At 41.2% G+C, this 17784-nt stretch overlaps 1 protein-coding gene and 1 pseudogene across 5 annotated transcripts in view; one reads left to right on the top strand and one right to left on the bottom strand.

Annotated features, from left to right (window-relative positions):
- Window positions 1–17784, top strand: part of MIPOL1 (mirror-image polydactyly 1) — a 191921-nt gene that overhangs the window by 84331 nt on the left and 89806 nt on the right. The gene's annotated exons all lie outside the window — the stretch shown is intronic.
- LOC308474176 (large ribosomal subunit protein uL15 pseudogene) lies at window positions 12119–12570 on the bottom strand (annotated as a pseudogene). Its single transcript has one exon. The product of its transcript is annotated as a large ribosomal subunit protein uL15 pseudogene (transcript).

Genomic DNA, 17784 nt, shown 5'->3' with positions numbered 1-17784 from the left:
ATGGAAGGAAAAGATTTTTAACTCGTCCTCCCGGTTATTCATGTCTTACTAAACCATAGTTTAACATGATCTCTGAACACAGCCGGTATAGTCTGATAGTTAGGTGGGGGTAGCCTTAGTCTTCATAGCTTGCTTGTAAGCTTTCAGAGATATTTGGCTGGCCACTGAGTGGATAAAGAATATTGACTTTGGTCTGATCCAGTATCTGGCTTGGATCCAAAGAACCTACGATGCACTCTGTGAGGGGAAGATACCTCTGCTCATTGTGTAGGTGGAGAGATGCTGTTGAACTTGGTTATAGCCTCTGCAAGGATCCCCTGATGAGGGTCAGGTATACCTTTGCAGGAACAGACATGTGGGAGAAAACCAGCAGTACCCCTCCATGTATCTTTGAATTCAAGACTATCTTCTTGTGATGTTTGAATTCTCTGAAGACTTACTGCTACTGTGATCCCCATTTTTGCTTACTGATTGAAAATGAAATGTGTTAGCAGTTGCTTTCTAGAGGTTCACCCATCAGAATATACTTAAAACTTAACTTGCAGAATGATTTGCCTCTGGGAAATACAGTAGAATCTTTTGTTCTTGAACTGCTTTTTACACGCTGTATTTTTTTAATACAGACCACTAAAAGTAAGAGAGAAGATGACCACCCAAGAAGAGGGGATTGCTATATTTGGTTGGTGACAGCTTTGGTTTGTTCAGCCTTTCTGGTCACAATATGCTTTCCAACAGGATGTCTCTGACTATTAGGTCTTAAGCAACTTAGGCTCTCAACTGTGGATGCGAATTGTGAATCTCTTTTGAGCTGAAAGACACAGTCCAAAATATTAAATGCAGTCTTAATAGTAAAGGCCATTAATCCAGAGCATTTTCTTGGCACTGTTCTCCTGGCACCTGATTTGTACATTTGTCAGTATAGCAGACTGGAAGTTTCAAGGAGATAGTGCGGGCCATAAATGCCTTTTTTATCTTAAGTATACTGCACTCCAAATATTTGATTCCAAGCAGTACTGCTCTACCTGATACGCATTACACTTAAGTGCAATGCATTTTTATGGACTTCTCGGTGGTAGCAGTGCCTGCCAATGATAACTTTTATTGCATCAGACCTGTCAGAATTTCACTATTAGATTGTTTATCTGTATCTCTTCCCTGCACACACACGCCATTTATTCTCTGGTTGGTCTTTAGAGAGTGTGCTGTATAATAATTTTTAGCTACTTTGCTTTAATGCTCTCTCACAACCGACCTGCAAAGTGAATAAAAAGAAGGATTCTCATCTGGACATAAGGAAAGGATTAAGCTGTCGCTGATCATTGTGCTGACATTGAGATGAATGGTTGTGAACTGGCTGCGTTATTGGTGGATCGTTACCCTTAACTGCGGAAAAATATTTCTGTTCTTGGTTTGGGTTTTCGTTTTGATTTCATTTAGGAACCGAATTTACAAAATAGTACTTCTCCATTTACATTGCACAAGAAATAAGATTTCCACAGGAATTCATGAGACTGAATCCCATCTATAGTGTTCGGTTGTTGTTTTTTAAAAAAAGATAAATAGGCAACCATTGCCTGTGAAAGCATAAGCATTGTGGAGGTTTAGAGAAGGTTGGATTATGGAAGCTATGTGAAAGCCTCTTCTAGTTATAAGCATAAGTATCTGATTTAGGGTCAGATTGGATGGTGCCTTCTTTTCATATTCATCCCATATAGCTGGTGGCGTATGAGAGTCCGACAACCCTGCCATCTTAGGATGCTTGTCGCAGTTCATTCCTGGATTTTACTTGAAATATCGGCCATGCAGAATGGGACTCAATGAGTTGGATTTTATGCACACAGGTCCTATTAACTCTTGAATAGTTTTCTCACTTCTGCATCTGATGACAGTGGAGGTGGGGCCAGTACCCTAGGAAGGTTGGTAGGCAAGGTGTGTTCTTTCTTCCTACCATGCGTATGGGATAGATGCAGGCACAAATGTAGTGTAGCCCAGTCCAGCCTGTAATCTGGAGATAGGTAATACTCGAGCTGAAAACCTGCAATGACTTTCATGTGGGTCTTATGTTCCTGCACAGTGCAGCATGTTTAAATAAAAGTGCATTTTATTATTCAATAGTTTCTTGACCCCCTGGTAGCTCTTCATGGGTTATTCAGCTATAACCCCACCCTTCCCTTATTTGGAAACCAGCTGTACTTACTGTTTTCTTGCATGTACTGGATAAGTCCTATTGAGCGATTTACCCTGACCAGGAAATGGCTATTGAGTCACTTAGTATACGTTAAAGCTATTACAAGTTTGTACTAGAACATGCAGCCAAGGTAGCCTACTGTGGATCAAAGGATATATAACAGAGGCTACCTCCATGTGGCTACTATTGGTGCCTTCTGCTCAGTTCTAGGCCCCGTGTAACCTTGGAAGTAATGCAGCTTTAACATTAGTTTGGGTTCAGCAGGCAATGAAATTAATAGTTGCTGTATAGTAATACAACTTGTGTGTCTTCTGTGAGCAAACAGTTGTACTTTACTGTCTGTATTTGAACTAGCCTTTCAGGTATAGCATGGCATCACATTGTTATATAATGCAGTTAAGTTTTTAATTAACCTATAATAAACATGTGGCTGTGCATTTAAGGGTTTTTAATTAGATTTTCCTTCAAACTTTGCTCTGCTTGTGTTTTCTTGGTGGAATGGGTAGTGAAAATTCTGACAGAGTCCCAGATATATGTGAGCACATTGTCTTAACAGAGCGATAGGCATTATCCTCACTGGGTTGAATGGTACATGTGTGTATAATCTGAGATCATTCACTAGATTGCTGAGCAAATATGCAAACTACTTTTTCTCTGTGCAAAAACAAATAAAATGGTATAAACTCAAATATTTGATACTACTTTTCGTATGTATTTTCAAGTGAATAAAAAACAAACAACTAAAGCATAACTAAACATTGACAGCAGTCTTTCTTATAACTCTTGGCCCCTTCAGAGAGGAAAACCCACCAACCATTTACTCTCATTTTCCAAGATTATATTTGTTAGCCAAGAGATAGGGATTTATATATATATATCTTCTCTTTGCAGAGAAAACGGTTTGTGCATGAATGGGGGACAGAGCCTTCATTCAGACATCATACTAAACCATGGTTTATTATGCCAGGCTGTGTCTAGACAAAAATCACAGTTCAGCATTGCCTGAACCCTAAACTGCAGCTAATTTTAACCATGGTTTGTTTGAATCAAACCAGCTTTATAGTCCATACTTTGAAGTTGGCTTGATTCAAACAAATCAAACCATAGTTAAGATTAATCACAATTTGTTGGGTCTGGGTGATACAGGGAGCTATGACCTATCAAAAATGGAGGCAAAAGCTTTTGAACATTTGCAACCACACAGGGAGTGTCCAAACGTAGGGGAAGGCCAGGTTCCTTCCCATCATCATAAACCGTTATTGGACATGACATTTGAACACATGTATCCCTCCCAGATTTGGAATTAATATACTTTGTTGGTGACTGTTCAGCAGGTTTGGGTGTGTAGGTGCATGAATGTGGAAGTCTTTGTATGGAAGTGTCCTCAACTTGCCATTAACATATTTTCCTTCTGTTGAGCAGTGGTGTCTGAACATTTCAACTCTGATTAAATGTTAATGTTAACAGCTTGGGTTCTTAATAAAAGTATTGCCAGTAGTGGGCAGTATGATGAAATACCTCAGAGCTGCTTCTGGACCTTTGCCATTTACACCTTCTGGACAGGAATGTTTAGCATGAGAGAGGCTTGGCAGCCGAAACTAGGTAACTGAGGAAGGGACAGTGAGTTTTCTCTTATATGTTTGGGGGCAGGGAAGTAGCTATTTTTAAGTTGCAAGAGGGGCTTTGAACGCTGGGTGTGATTTCTGTACTCTCTGCCTTTTATAGCTGTAATTATGGGTACAGTCTCGCAAAAGGGCCAAGGATGTAGAATTCATTGCTGTTGAAGAGAGAGAAAAAAAGAATCATTTTATGGCCAGTGTGGCACTGTCTGTTTAATACTCGGCACTGAAGCAATAACGTAATTGGCAAGCAAACCTGGTTTTCCGGCTCTGAATAGTTTGATCACATCCTGCTCTGCAGGAACATGCTTATGACTGTTCATGAACAAAATTGGCACGCGCCCAATTGCTCATCTGAAACGAGCCAAAGGCCGTTTCTTCTGTTCGTGGCACCACTTGGCACAGGGCTTGCTGCTGTTCAATCGCCGGGAGCACAAAGATTTAGAAGCAGCACACTTGACTGCCCATCTTTATTGATTCCATCTAGTCGTTGATAAATCAGTAAGCATCAATAGGCCTCACGAGCCTGCTTTAGAGCAGCCTTTTCTGCGCTTCAGTTTACCAAATGGAAGCACTCAAATCACTCTCTCCTTTTCCCCCCTTTCCTTTTTCAAATTCAGAAAGCATTCAAGCATTCTTGCCACAGGCGAGCAAACATTTCTCATGTAAGAACTACACCTGTGAGGTACAGCAAGGTGATTTCTTTTCCCTTTTAAAAAAGTTGTTAGATGCAAAAAAGGGTAAAGAAAAAAGAAAAAGAGTTTGCTTGTGATTTAGGAACCTGTGTGCCCCACAATGCTGCATTACTGTTCTCTGAAATGTTTTTTTAAAAAGAAATATCAACCGTGTGTTGTTAAAACTCAGCATTTGAAAGGGTATTCTTGGGAGCAGGAATAGCCAACAAGGTGCCCTTCAGATGTTGCAGACTACAATTTCCATAATCCTGTGCCATAATGTCCATGCGTCAGGTTGATTGAAGTTGAGGTCCGCAACATACTGAGGGTATGATACTGGCTACCCCTGCAAGAGAGTTTCAGGCTACAGCTGTGGAAATCAGTCTTCAAATCCCCACTCAGCCATAAAGCCCTCTTGAGCATATAAGAAGAGGCTGCTGGATCAGGCCAATGGCCCTTCTAGTCCAGTATCCTGTTCTCACCGTGGCCAACCAGATGCTTGTGGGAAATCTTTGAGTAACCTTTGGACAGTCCCTGTCTTTCAAACTAACTTAGCTCACATAGTCCAATATGACCTAGAGGAGTTGGATTCTTCCTGTCTCCCATTCATGACCTAGACAAAATTGCGACATCAGTGTTTCTTGCAAGAAAATGTGCAGAATAATGTGCTGAGCAACATTATTGTTGTTGTTGTTGATTTGTATACTGCCCTATACCCATAGATCTCAGGGCGGTTCACAGCATACAATTACAATATCAAAACCACAAAATACATAAATTGTATACTATATTATCTTATGAACCTGTATCTAACTTACTGATAGCACTGTGATTAGACCAATGAAATACAGCATTGATATGAATAGTATTGAAATACTCTTGAAAGTCCCATGGACTGCAAGAAGATCAAACCTATCCATTCTTAAGGAAATCAGCCCTGAGTGCTCACTGGAAGGACAGATCCTGAAGCTGAGGCTCCAATGTTTTGGCCACCTCATGAGAAGAGAAGACTCCCTGGAAAAGACCCTGATGTTGGGAAAGATGGAGGGCACAAGGAGAAGGGGACGACAGAGGACGAGATGGTTGGACAGTGTTCTCGAAGCTACCAGCATGAGTTTGACCAAACTGCGGGAGGCAGTGGAAGACAGGAGTGCCTGGCGTGCTCTGGTCCATGGGGTCACGAAGAGTCGGACATGACTTAAATGACTAAACAACAAGTACTGAAATAAAAATATTTATTAGAAGAAGTCAATATGGACACAAATAAAGCAGGATGGACTAATCATGTTCAGGGTGTGACTTCTTGGCTCAAACAGAACTACTCCTGGTTTGGGTGGATGTGTGTGTTGTGTGTTTCTTTGTACGTTCTACCCTAGGATCTCAACTGAAGTAATTCAGATTATATTCTATAAAGTTATCCCATCATACTGTAGCCTTAAAACTTTATTTGCAAACTATGTGCATCAAATGACCAGTCATACTTATTCTGAAGATGAAAGAATATTGGCAATGATGATCTAGAATCCCATAAGGTTTTCTCTTCCTTATACTGCTAGATTTTAAAATAAAAAAAAATATGTATGCATGAATAAGCAGTTGGCACATTTTAATGAATCTTCCATTTTGTGCCACATCTCTGCCCTGGAATGTCTATTATTTGTATTGTAAAATCACCTGTTGTGCTTGTTTAAACAACGGTGTTGTGTAGAATTTACAAAATCCATGTCTGCCTGGTAGCTGAGGGCACAATTAAACCTATCTTTAATTACAAAGATTAATTAATTTTTAACGTGGAAGATTCATCTTCTTTCTAATACTTAAGGGCCGCTCCCCTTTTGAACATGACTCTAGGTAATGTCCCTAAATTTGCATGAGAGCTTGTTAGATTAATTGCTGTTTGACTCTTCTATCATAGTGCTAAGCTCTAAGTTCATACAGATCAGACTCCCTAACCACTTTTTGGAATGAATTTAAATATTTAACATTAGGACCCCGAGAGGAAACATAAAATGGTTAAGTATTACTGGTAGCTTGCTTCAGTAACATATATTGTTTTTAAAAAGCTTAATATGTTTAGCAATAATATGCATGTAATCTTATAGCTCAAAGCATATGTGTTTTATTGTTGTTTCTAAAAAAGAAAATCTGTTTGTTTTTTTCCTATTTCAGACTTCCCTAACCTGATGCCCACCATATATTTTGGACTACAATTCCCATCATCCCTGACTTTAGGCAGTGCAGGCTTGGGCTGACTGGATTTGTAGTCCAATATACTGGGAGGACACCGGGTTGGGGAATGCTGCTGTTTTCTGATTCAGCTCCTTGTGCATGCAGGCGCTCCAATGCCCATTCATAGTTCCTGTGCAACTGATCTTCCCATTTACTTAAGTGGAAGTACCTCTGCTCATGCAGAAGAACCTGCGATTTAAATCAATGACAAATCCATCAAGCAGTGAAGATTGCATAATAATGAATCGCCATTGAAAGTTGTGTATGCTTCCTCAATGCACACACAAATCACTTCCTGTATGTGAAAAGATTCAGTAAAGACTCCGCTGGACTCCGCCAGTTGACTCACTGGTTAATTGAGGGTGAAAAAACATTTTTGGAGAATCCCCCTTTTTTTCTTTCCTCATTTAAAATAGGTGGAGAAAGCACACTCACAAGGACAGTTCCCCATGAACATTTCCTCATTGTGCTTGTTCATGGATCATGCAGCTGAATGACTCTTTGTTTTATATCTTCCAGTTTTGCTTTTTTTGTTGCATTCTGTACAGAGTGACATCATTAGAGGAAATGTGTTGAAAGCCATTTAATAATGAGGAAGTGATACCTGGAGCTGAGGGGGCTTTTCCCTCCATATTTCTGATTTCCTCAAGTCCAAATAACTAAAAGGATATTAATTTTTTTTATTATTATGTTCTTTATTACGTGTGTGTGTGTTTATGTATGTTATGCAGTGCTCTTTTTCTAAAAAAATGTTTAGGAGTACTCTCATTTTGACTGAAGAAAATCACCATTTTATAGTTCAAATTGGGAAAAATAAATACAGTAAATGGACGAAAGTACAATACAAAGATTCACAAAATGTTTAGGGGTATGTGTACCCCCAGGAAAAAAGCACTGGTGTTACGTATTACATGCAAATTTATACTTTTCAAAATGCAACCATATTGTCAACTCGTTGGAACGTGAGATGAAAACTACCTATAACAGTTAATTGTCTCCTCTTTTTCTTTTAGAATCCTCATCTGTGTAAGTTTTTGGTTAAAAATAAATGAATTTGCTGCCATTAAACTTGCAGGTGCAATTAAACAGGAGTAAAGCACTCAAGCTAGCATCCGAGCAGCTATGAGTGGATTATTTTTCCTTTTCCTTTGAATGGGAGCCCTCCATCTCATGTCACACCCTACTTTAAAAATCTCCTTGCTTCCAGAAGAGGTTTCCCATGTGCCTTAAGAGTGAGGAAGCTGCTCTGTTGAGCAACGTAAGTGCAAAGCTCCCATAGGTGGGCAGAACCTTGTGGTCCTCCGGTTATTCGGAGTCAGTCGTCGTGCTGAGGCAGCCTAACAAATTAGACTGCACTCCCGTTCAAATATACATGGGAGTAAACCTTGTTGAAATCATTGGGCTTCTTTATCCAGTTGGTGCTCTTGTGAAAGCACAAGGTCTTTTGGTTGAGCAGGGATATCTGCTAATTGTAGGAGGTCAGCTAATTTTAGCTGAATCCACCCCCCACACACATCTCCAGTACCCCTTGAAATTCTGTTTTGAAAGTTCCTCCGATCCTAGGCTCTAGTGACAGGCTGGTTATAGTGACTTCATGGAGTAGCAGGAATCCTTTGAAGACATTTCTGCTGGATTCTGCTCAGAGGACCTTACCTCTTTCTCAGTAAACATGCTTGCTCTGGATCTGCTAGACATTGGCAGTGGTTGAGAAATATTTGTATCTCCCTGGTGTATAAAGACAGACCCTGGATTAAGGGTCTTAAAATAGGCTGCTAGAAAGATTACACATTCCGAATCTAACACCATTTTCTTGTAAAGCATTTAATTTATATTATTTATATTATTTCAGCTTTTCCGTTAAATTTTCAGTTTCTTGCAGCCCATCTACCTTAAAGGCCTTTTGTAAGAATTTAAAGAATATGTATTATACAACAAGGCCAGCAAGAAGAGATACTTAAGCAGTTTACAACTCAACTGAGAGTTCAATATGTAAAAAAGGCAAACAAATAAGAAGTCACCTGCAAACTCCTGATCTGGAAAAGTAATAACTGAACGAAAAGATTAATAAATGATTTGGTAGTGACTATGGCACAGTGATCCACAATATTTGTTTCTTGAACTAATGTGTCGGTATTTTGCAAAGGACGAGAAACATTCCTGTCCTTTTGTGTTATAACTGCCAACTTAACATTTAGGCAATATTCTTGTTTGCATATGGATTTCAAGAAAATCCATTGAAGCTTATTTGAAAACCAGCTCATTAGAATGACAGTTTGTTTACAGAATTTTGTTTTCCTGTCTGTCAACTTAAATTGGTGGCATCCAACCAAGCAAGAGTTACAGTTATGCAAAAAGACTGCCTCTCTTCACTGCTCCTTCTGCAATAACTGAAGTTTCTTTTATTTCACTGCTGAGGAATCATTGGACAAAAAAATGTTTGCTCTAAGTTACAGAAAAGTGTCAGTATATTGAAACATCAGAGCTGCAGACACCCAGATTGTTGACATCACATGATGCACCTATCTGTGGGAAAGAAGAATTTCCCAGGACGTTCACAGGCTGGATAAGTCTTTGTGAAGAGTGTAACTTGAAACCTTCCGACTGCGCATGTTCAGAAAGTTTGTCTGACCTGCTAGAAGAACTGAACTGAAAGGACGTGTTTTTCTCTAGTGCTGTAATGTCAGAAATAAACATCATGTAAATAGATTTCTGACTTATTTTCTTTCCCCTGTGGAAGCAGGAGAAAGGGGTTGTGCATTTTTCCCACTCTTAGGAAAATGTCGCCTATCAATATCTCCCTGGTCTGTCTGGATGTCAGCCAGAGGAGGTTACCGGTAAGCAAGCTCCGAGAACTGTGAGAGGGGCCACCCTCTGTGGAGGGGGCTTGCGAACCAACAAGTGGTAGCAGAGCCCGATGGTTGCCACAACAAGCTGAAGCATGGCGGATGGGAGACTTTTTTTGCTGATAAGCAACGTTCCACGGACCTCTGCGATGCTGATTTATGGCTGGATGGTGAACGCGAATTGATAAGTCTTCGGTTCACTGAGAAAAAAGCTTCTGTTTTGGATAAAACAGAGCGGAGAGAGGCCAAATACTTCACATTCCAGAGCTGATAAGAAGTTCCGTTGCTAAGCGACAAGACATGAGTACTTTTTGAGCTAAATTTATGAGCTGGTTAGCTTAAAGAGAAAAGAGAGAAAAGAAGCCTCAGAAACGAAAGCAAGGCTGGGTTTTTCAGCAACGCTTGTTGTAAACAAACTGTTGGAAAAGGGACTTTCCAAAGCAGCTTGCTGATAGCTGTTGGATTGCAGCAAAGGCTTATTGTTTACAGATTCGTGGAAGGGAAAATTCCAGGCAGCTGGGCTGACTGCCAGGTGCAAGCAGCTTGTAAACAGCCCAATAGACTTTTGGATTTTCCAGCTTGTAGCTGAAGCTGCAGCTTGGGATTAAAGATGGCTCTGTTCTCTCAGAAACTGAATAGCCAAAACTGGCTAGAATGGTCATTTGCAATGGAATTCTTGCTGGTGGGAGAGCAATTATGGGACTTAGTCCAAACTCCACAGCCTGTTGCTGTACAAGCACAGGGGGAGAAGGCTGCAGTTCAAAGTGAATTGAAGCAGCGTGTCCTGAGAATTTTGGCGGAAAATGTGGACGCTTATCTTGCGCCAGTCCTAAAGGGTGCACAAGAACCAAGGGTCGCTTGGGAGTCACTCCGCAAAGTTTGTGATGCTGGGGTGGGAAGCAAGGACCGAGAATTGGTTGCACCAAAGGGGGAGAGCCAAGATGAAGCTAGCCAAATTCTTGAGAGCTCATCGAAAGCTGGGAGGAGCTTTGAGCCACAACAGGGAAGTGAAGGGACTTTTGCTGAAATGGCTGTTGCTGATGGGGGGAGTGAAGCTCGGAGAGTTCTGTTGACACAGTTATTGAGAAAAGTTCACACACAAAAGCTAGATCTTCACAGGTTAAGGATGAACCACTGTTTACTATTGGAACTGGTTCTCCAAAAAGTCCAGAGACTGAACCAGTCAGCAAGGATGATCAGCACCTCATATGCAGGTCTGAGAGAATCACAAAGGGCGTACCACCCAAGAGGTATTCTCAAGAGTTTGCTAGTTCAGCTGTTGCATGTATTACTATTGTTGACAACTCAAGCCACGTTAAGGGTATGTCTAAGTCGGAGACAAAGACACAACAGGGAGTTGCTAAGCATAACACAACGTTCTCTAACCAAGGTAATGCAGAAGCACTCATTCCTTGGAAAACAGACAACCAGAGAGTTACATTGGTGAAACCAGTGGCGGGTAGTTCCAAGGGTGGAACTGAAACAACAGGGGATTGTTATATGTATAACAACTGTTTGTTTTCTTCTCTGGATCAAGCTTTGTCCGCAGCTAACGATGATTCATATGGGGGAGGATGTCAGTATATTGAAACATCAGAGCTGCAGACACCCAGATTGTTGACATCACATGATGCACCTATCTGTGGGAAAGAAGAATTTCCCAGGACGTTCACAGGCTGGATAAGTCTTTGTGAAGAGTGTAACTTGAAACCTTCCGACTGCGCATGTTCAGAAAGTTTGTCTGACCTGCTAGAAGAACTGAAATGAAAGGACGTGTTTTTCTCTAGTGCTGTAATGTCAGAAATAAACATCATGTAAATAGATTTCTGACTTATTTTCTTTCCCCTGCGGAAGCAGGAGAGAGGGGTTGTGCATTTTTCCCACTCTTGGGAAAATGTCGCCTATCAATATCTCCCTGGTCTGTCTGGATGTCAGCCAGAGGAGGTTACCGGTAAGCAAGCTCCGAGAACTGTGAGAGGGACCACCCTCTGTGGAGGGGGCTTGCAAACCGACAAAAAGCAGTATACTTTTTCCATGCTCAGAACCAATTGAGCTATGTAACACGTGCTACTCTGTCCCCTTATCCTAGATATTTGGGTTGGGACTTTAGAAAGGGTGTGTTACACGTGCTCTTATGACACTCTATTTATTATTCATTCGACATTCCCAAAACTGAACGTTTACCCTGAAAATAGGCTCATATGAGTTGCCAATGGATATATTATCATATCAATAATATTTAGTGTTTATAAATAATGTGCAGACCCCTTCCCATCCACACTAGAACTAATTTGGTTTCTACATTTGGCAAAAAATAATCCTGGTCCTAGATTGGATCTTGGTGTTGTTTGATTGCTGTGCTGGGAATACCTCCTTTGCTGACTCCCAGTGCTTTTCACACCTTCTTACCTTGTTTTTCTTTATATAGAACATGGATCACACCCTGCTCCTTATTATTATTATTACTATTATTATTATTATTATTATTATTATTATTAATTTTTAAGCTTATGAATACACAGCTGAAATTGTGTTTATTGAAGCCTGGATATATAGAAAAATCCTTTATGCCGCTAACACGCAGGCACACCAACTTCTTTGATTTTTTCTTCCTTTCTGCTGAAGAATTTTGCTTTCCCGATTACAGGCTTTTGGGGCAGTTGCCCCTTGCCCAGGACTTTGTAGTAACCCAAGCGTACAACATCAATAACTGGAGCTAATCCTGCCTGATTTTTGGCATAGTTGAGTCTTGTCTGCTCACTAACAAGTGTCCAGAGTTTATCGAGATTCACTGTAGGACAGAAGTGCTGGTTTTTCTTCAAGTGGTAATGTCTCATACCAACTTTTCCAAAATAAGCAGGATGATATTTGTCAAAATTAGTTCTGTGGTGGTGCAAACCCCCAGCATTACCACGGCCTCCAGGATGCTTCCTGCGTTTGCCGATATGGCCATGGCTAACATGACCCCTCAGTTTCCTGGTCTTCCTCAGTCTGGAAGGCAACTTGCTGGGCCAGAGTCAAAGGAAAAGAGCGCCTGCTCCTAATTATGTGGTTCTGAGGTTGTCAGCCTGGTGACTCCCATTTGTTGTACTACAACTCCTAATCATCTCATACCAGTTCATGTCCATGTGGCGTGAGGCTGACAGGGATTGGGGAAGTTGGACAACCAGCTGTAGTCCAGAAAAACCTGGTGGGCACCACATTCCGAGGGCACCACCCTGAGTGGGCACATGACTTCCTAAGTGTTCAACAGACACACACACCCCACATTGCCTTCTCCTCACTTGCAGGTTCTGCTGGCTTCTGACTCAAGATGCAAGATCTGGCCACATCATGCCCAATTGGGGGCACTCGCTTTCCCTAGCAATCTTTGTTGTTCGGGGGTTCTTTGGGGACTACGTTGAAATTGCGGTGAAGATCAAATATGAACAATGCAGCCCCCTCAGAGGGAGGGTGTTGAAGCTCGTGCTGTTGCAATTGTTGTAAATTAATATATATATAAATAAATAATAGTAGTAATGATACTATTGCCATTTTTTATTTCCAAATGCCTGAGACATACACAAAATAATTTGTTGTACAAATTCCACTATATCTACTGTCGTCAGAACCTTGGCCTTTGTCAAGCGAGATCCTTTACCAGCCGACAACTTGTACTCATCTAGTTGTTTGCGGGAAATGTGTGCTGCACTAATAGGAATTGCTGGGAATGTTCATAGTTCTGGCGTGTACAAATCAGCACTCTGAACCTTTTTAAGCCCATTGTACTGCAGTGGGTGCCTATTGTTTGAACAACTGGACAAAGGTGCATTATCTCAGGTTTGTAAAGTGTGCTTGAGCATACTAATCTACTACCTTGAGTACTATTTATCATCTTACATGCTTTGTTTATAAATAATTTATTGGAATAAGAGGCATGAAATTAGAAAATTGAATGAATAATCGAGCCTCTGTGTAAAACAGAAGCCTCTTATTTATATATAAGGCACATTTAAAAATAAATAAATAAATAAATCCGGCAGGCTGAGTAAATTAAATTTTTTAAGTCAAGTGTGGAATCGCACACAAATGTCTGATCCAGATTAAAAAGCAATTAGAATTTTGTTCTGCTGAAAGAAGTTTCCTGGAAATAGGAGAGAAGGCAGAGAAAAATCGGGGGCAGGGGGGAGAAACAAGTTTAAAATAAAAATAAAAATGAATAAATGAAAATATGCGCAAATGTGTTATCTACTCCAACCAAGTAGTTTTTGTCGCTCCAAAATTCCAGGGTGGCAATTCATACTCTTGTGGTTTTCCAGAAATAGCACAGAATTATCTGTCTTTTGAAAGTGCCATAACTATTGATTCAGCGTAAGGAAGTGAAAAATACTGACTTCAGTATATTTAGGTATATATGTGAACTTCGGTATGTAAAAAGGTAAAGGGACCCCTGACCATTAGGTCCAGTCATGACCGACTCTGGGGTTGCGATGCTCATCTCGCTTTATTGGCCGAGGGAGCCGGCGTACAGCTTCTGGGTCATGTGGCCAGCATGACTATGCCTCTTCTGGCGAACCAGAGCAGCACATGGAAACGCCGTTTACCTTCCCGCCGGAGCGGTACCTATTTATCTACTTGCATTTTGACGTGCTTTTGAACTGCTAGGTTGGCAGGAGCAGGGACCGAGCAACGGGAGCTCACCCCGTCGCGGGGATTTGAACCGCCGACCTTCTGATCGGCAAGTCCTGGGCTCTGTGGTTTAACCCACAGCAGGAAATCTGGTGCACAGGTACAAAACTGTGTCTGCTTTGTTCCTGCCCTGCTCCTGCGGCCTCCACAAACCAGAAAGCTAGCCATGGTTTGGTTTAGTGTTATGTGTGAAATTGGGCTTGTGGTTTGTCTCTCTCAAACAAACCGTGAGCACTACGTCAAAAACAAAACTTGATTTATAGCTCATGGTTTGTTTGGAGCAAGATAAATCGTGAGCCCAGGTTTGCACAGAAGGCTAAGCCAAACCACAATTTAGCTCCTGGTGGTGTGGCAGGGGCAAGGCAGAAGCAGAGTGGCCGCAATATTCTTGCCATGTCCTAGCAAGCTTGCTCATTCATACTAAGCCATAGTTCGGCTTATGTGTGAACCAGACCACTGTCGACTCCAATGTAATGGCCTGGATTTGCTGATGGAATGGGTCTTTCCTATCTGTTCTCCGCACGATTGCTGCTCCTGAAGGTTGGGAGATCCATCTGAATGGAATTGGGGGTGGGGGCTGCAACAAGAGGACAGAAATCAGCAGAAATTGGGAGGAGCAAGTGGTGTGAACCAAAGAGCGTTTTGAGTCATGCAGGGCACAATCGGTTCTTAGCCAATACGCTTTTCAACAGTTTGATTTCACTGGATGCAAAATTACATCCTCATCTTATACTTTAGAACTGGTAGGTCAGGCATAGGCAAACTCGGCCCTCCAGATGTTTTGGGACTACAACTCCCATCACCCCTAGCTAACAGGACCAGTGGTCAGGGATGATGGGAATTGTGGTCCCAAAACGTCTGGAGGGCCGAGTTTGCCTGTGCCTGTGCCAGGTGAAGCAACGGAGCTGATACAAAAAGTCTGCTGAATAGGAATGGCTTATTCTGTGAGCATGACGCTCATTTCCCTCAGACATTTGCCTGAGAGTCATTGGGTGTTGGTTATAAGGGACTGTTGTGTACATGCCTGCTCGAACCAGTCCGCAGAACTTTGTAGGACAACTGGTAATAAATTAATCCAGTAATTTACAAAAGCAGGACACCTATGGAAAACCTGAAATGGTGGTCCTTGTTTTTCTCCCATCAGAAATGACTCCCATGTGTCTTAGATTGGACTAGTTCCTTCTAAGGTCTCCAAATACTGGTGACATGTTTGAAGGCCCATCCCATTGGTTCATGCTGACTAGCTCTCCAGGAGTTTTTCCAGCCCTACCTGGGATTGAACCTTGAAATTGGCAGCATGCAAACCACATGCTCTTCCACTGCCCTTCCTCAACAGATCTGCCAACTGCCGTCACAAAATTTAATTTTCAAAAAAACATTGGACATGTCAGAGGAGATATGATTGATAGTTGTATGTTGTGAACTACCTTGAGATCTATGGGTGAAGGGCAGTACACTGGTACCTCAGGTTAAGTACTTAATTCGTTCCGGAGGTCCATACTTAACCTGAAGCACCACTTTAGCTAATGGGGCCTCCTGCTGCTGCCGCACCGCCGGAGCACGATTTCTGTTCTCATCCTGAAGCAAAGTTCTTAACCTGAAGCACTGTTTCTGGGTTAGCGGAGCCTGTAACCTGAAGCGTATGTAACCTGAAGCGTATATAAACCGAGGTACCACTGTATACAAATTTCGCAAATAATGATAATAGCATGCATTCTTTGTTTCAGTTTGGTTCCTAATGTACTCATTGTTCCATGGTAACTTTATTTAGTAGCATTTTGCCTAAAAGTAGTAGTAGTAGTAGTAGTAGTAGTAGTAATAATAATAATTTATTGTTTGTACCCCGCCCATCTGGCTGGGTTTTCAGCCAGATGCCCTAATAAGATCATAAGCTCCAGTAACCTTCATGCAAATCAAATTAAATTGAGTGGGATTTGTGCTCCTCAAGAGTTGCATCTGAAATCACTCACACACACCCCAACATGGTTTAACAGAATTTTGCATTCCACATTTCTTCTTCCTGTTATGCATAAACTGATATTTATTAGGAGCAAGACAAATATACAGAGTTATCTTTGAGTTCATGACAGCTTCAAGCTCAGACTGGATTACAGCAGTGACACGAGTAGTGTTTAATCAAACCTTTTATGGCTTCTGATTGGCAAGATGTTAGAGCCGCATTGCATTTTCCCCCCAAGTTGAAATGTTAAATGTTTCTTTTCCTAATCAAATACTTTTTTTCCTAAAAATGCAGATGTTCCTGGGGTCTGACCTCTACCAAAGCTCTTTTTCTTTCTTTCTTTCTTTTTTTCACTCTTCTGAAATCCAGGAGGTTTAAAACGGCTGGGCATTGTAAAAATAATCAGTTAAACACTCTTGTTGACCGCCTGCCAGAAGTGTAGAGGAAAGGCTTCACAGTTTTTTAAAATGAAAAAATAATAATAATTCAGAATTATGGCATAATTAAATAAATCTATCTAGACCATCATTTAGTGGAAGAAGAAACTAATTCTTTTAAATGGAAAAGAAAAGGATAAAATCAATTTAGATAAATACAAGTGTTTCCAAACATCTGCTGCTCAAAGTACATAACTCACATTGACACCAAAGGTTGGTTTGTGTTTTGACTGGAAGAGTTTGATATTATTTTTGTCTGCAAAGGAAGGAGTTGTGTAGCATCCAAGTGGTGAGATATTTGCCTCTCAAGCAATCATGATGAATTTGGGACAAGGGGGAGACTGTGTGTTTTTTATTTTTTTTAAAAATCACAGTGAAAACTGCTTGCTTTCCTTGAGGAATCTTTGGATCGGAAACTGTCCTCATGTGCAGATCTTTCAAAAGAAAATAAAGAGAAGAACAGAATAATAAAACAGTTTTGAAATCTGTTAAACCACCTTTGTCTGGAACATGGAGTTTTATTCCAACATGTCAACCGAGTTTCAGTTTTGATTTTTGACTTTTTTTAAAGGAGGATGTACACTATTAAAATAAGTTAAAAAATAAGCTAGGATCAAAATATCATCGATAAAAACAAGCTTTGAAATCGGCTGCTCGGTACACTGAATAAATGCTTCCTGTTTAGTAATCTCACTATCAGTAAACATAGCTTGTCTCCTTCATCTTTGGCCTCAAACTGCGCAGGCTTAGTCTTGAGTCCCACTAGATTTGATGGGACCTTGGGCCAAATAGAGGGTCAATCCATGCTCCCCTCCATGCAAGCCACTGGAAGAATGCTGGCAATAGATGAAGGTGGTCAATGCCATGGGAATCCTATAGACACAATAGGAAGCTTCATAGGAAACTGCCTCAGACTGTTACTCTATCTTCCTCCATATTGTCTACACTGACTGGCAATGTGTCTCCAGGGTTTCAGCCTCCAGAAATTCCTAGACCTACCTGGAGATGACGGATTGAATTCAAGGCATTCTGCAAGCAAAGCAGATGCTCTTCCACTTCTCTCCCCTGCCCAACCCCAGAATACTCCCCAGGTAGAGAATGGGGAAGGAAGGAAGCAACGTGGAACTGAATTGGGCCTGAGCGTATGGAGGACTGCAGACTCAATC

The sequence above is a fragment of the Podarcis pityusensis genome (assembly GCF_964106645.2).
Source record: "Podarcis pityusensis genome assembly, chromosome: 1".
In the NCBI taxonomy this organism is placed as follows: domain Eukaryota; kingdom Metazoa; phylum Chordata; class Lepidosauria; order Squamata; family Lacertidae; genus Podarcis; species Podarcis pityusensis.
The sequence above is the reverse complement of the archived record's forward strand: the minus strand, read 5'-3'. Positions and strand labels throughout refer to the sequence as shown.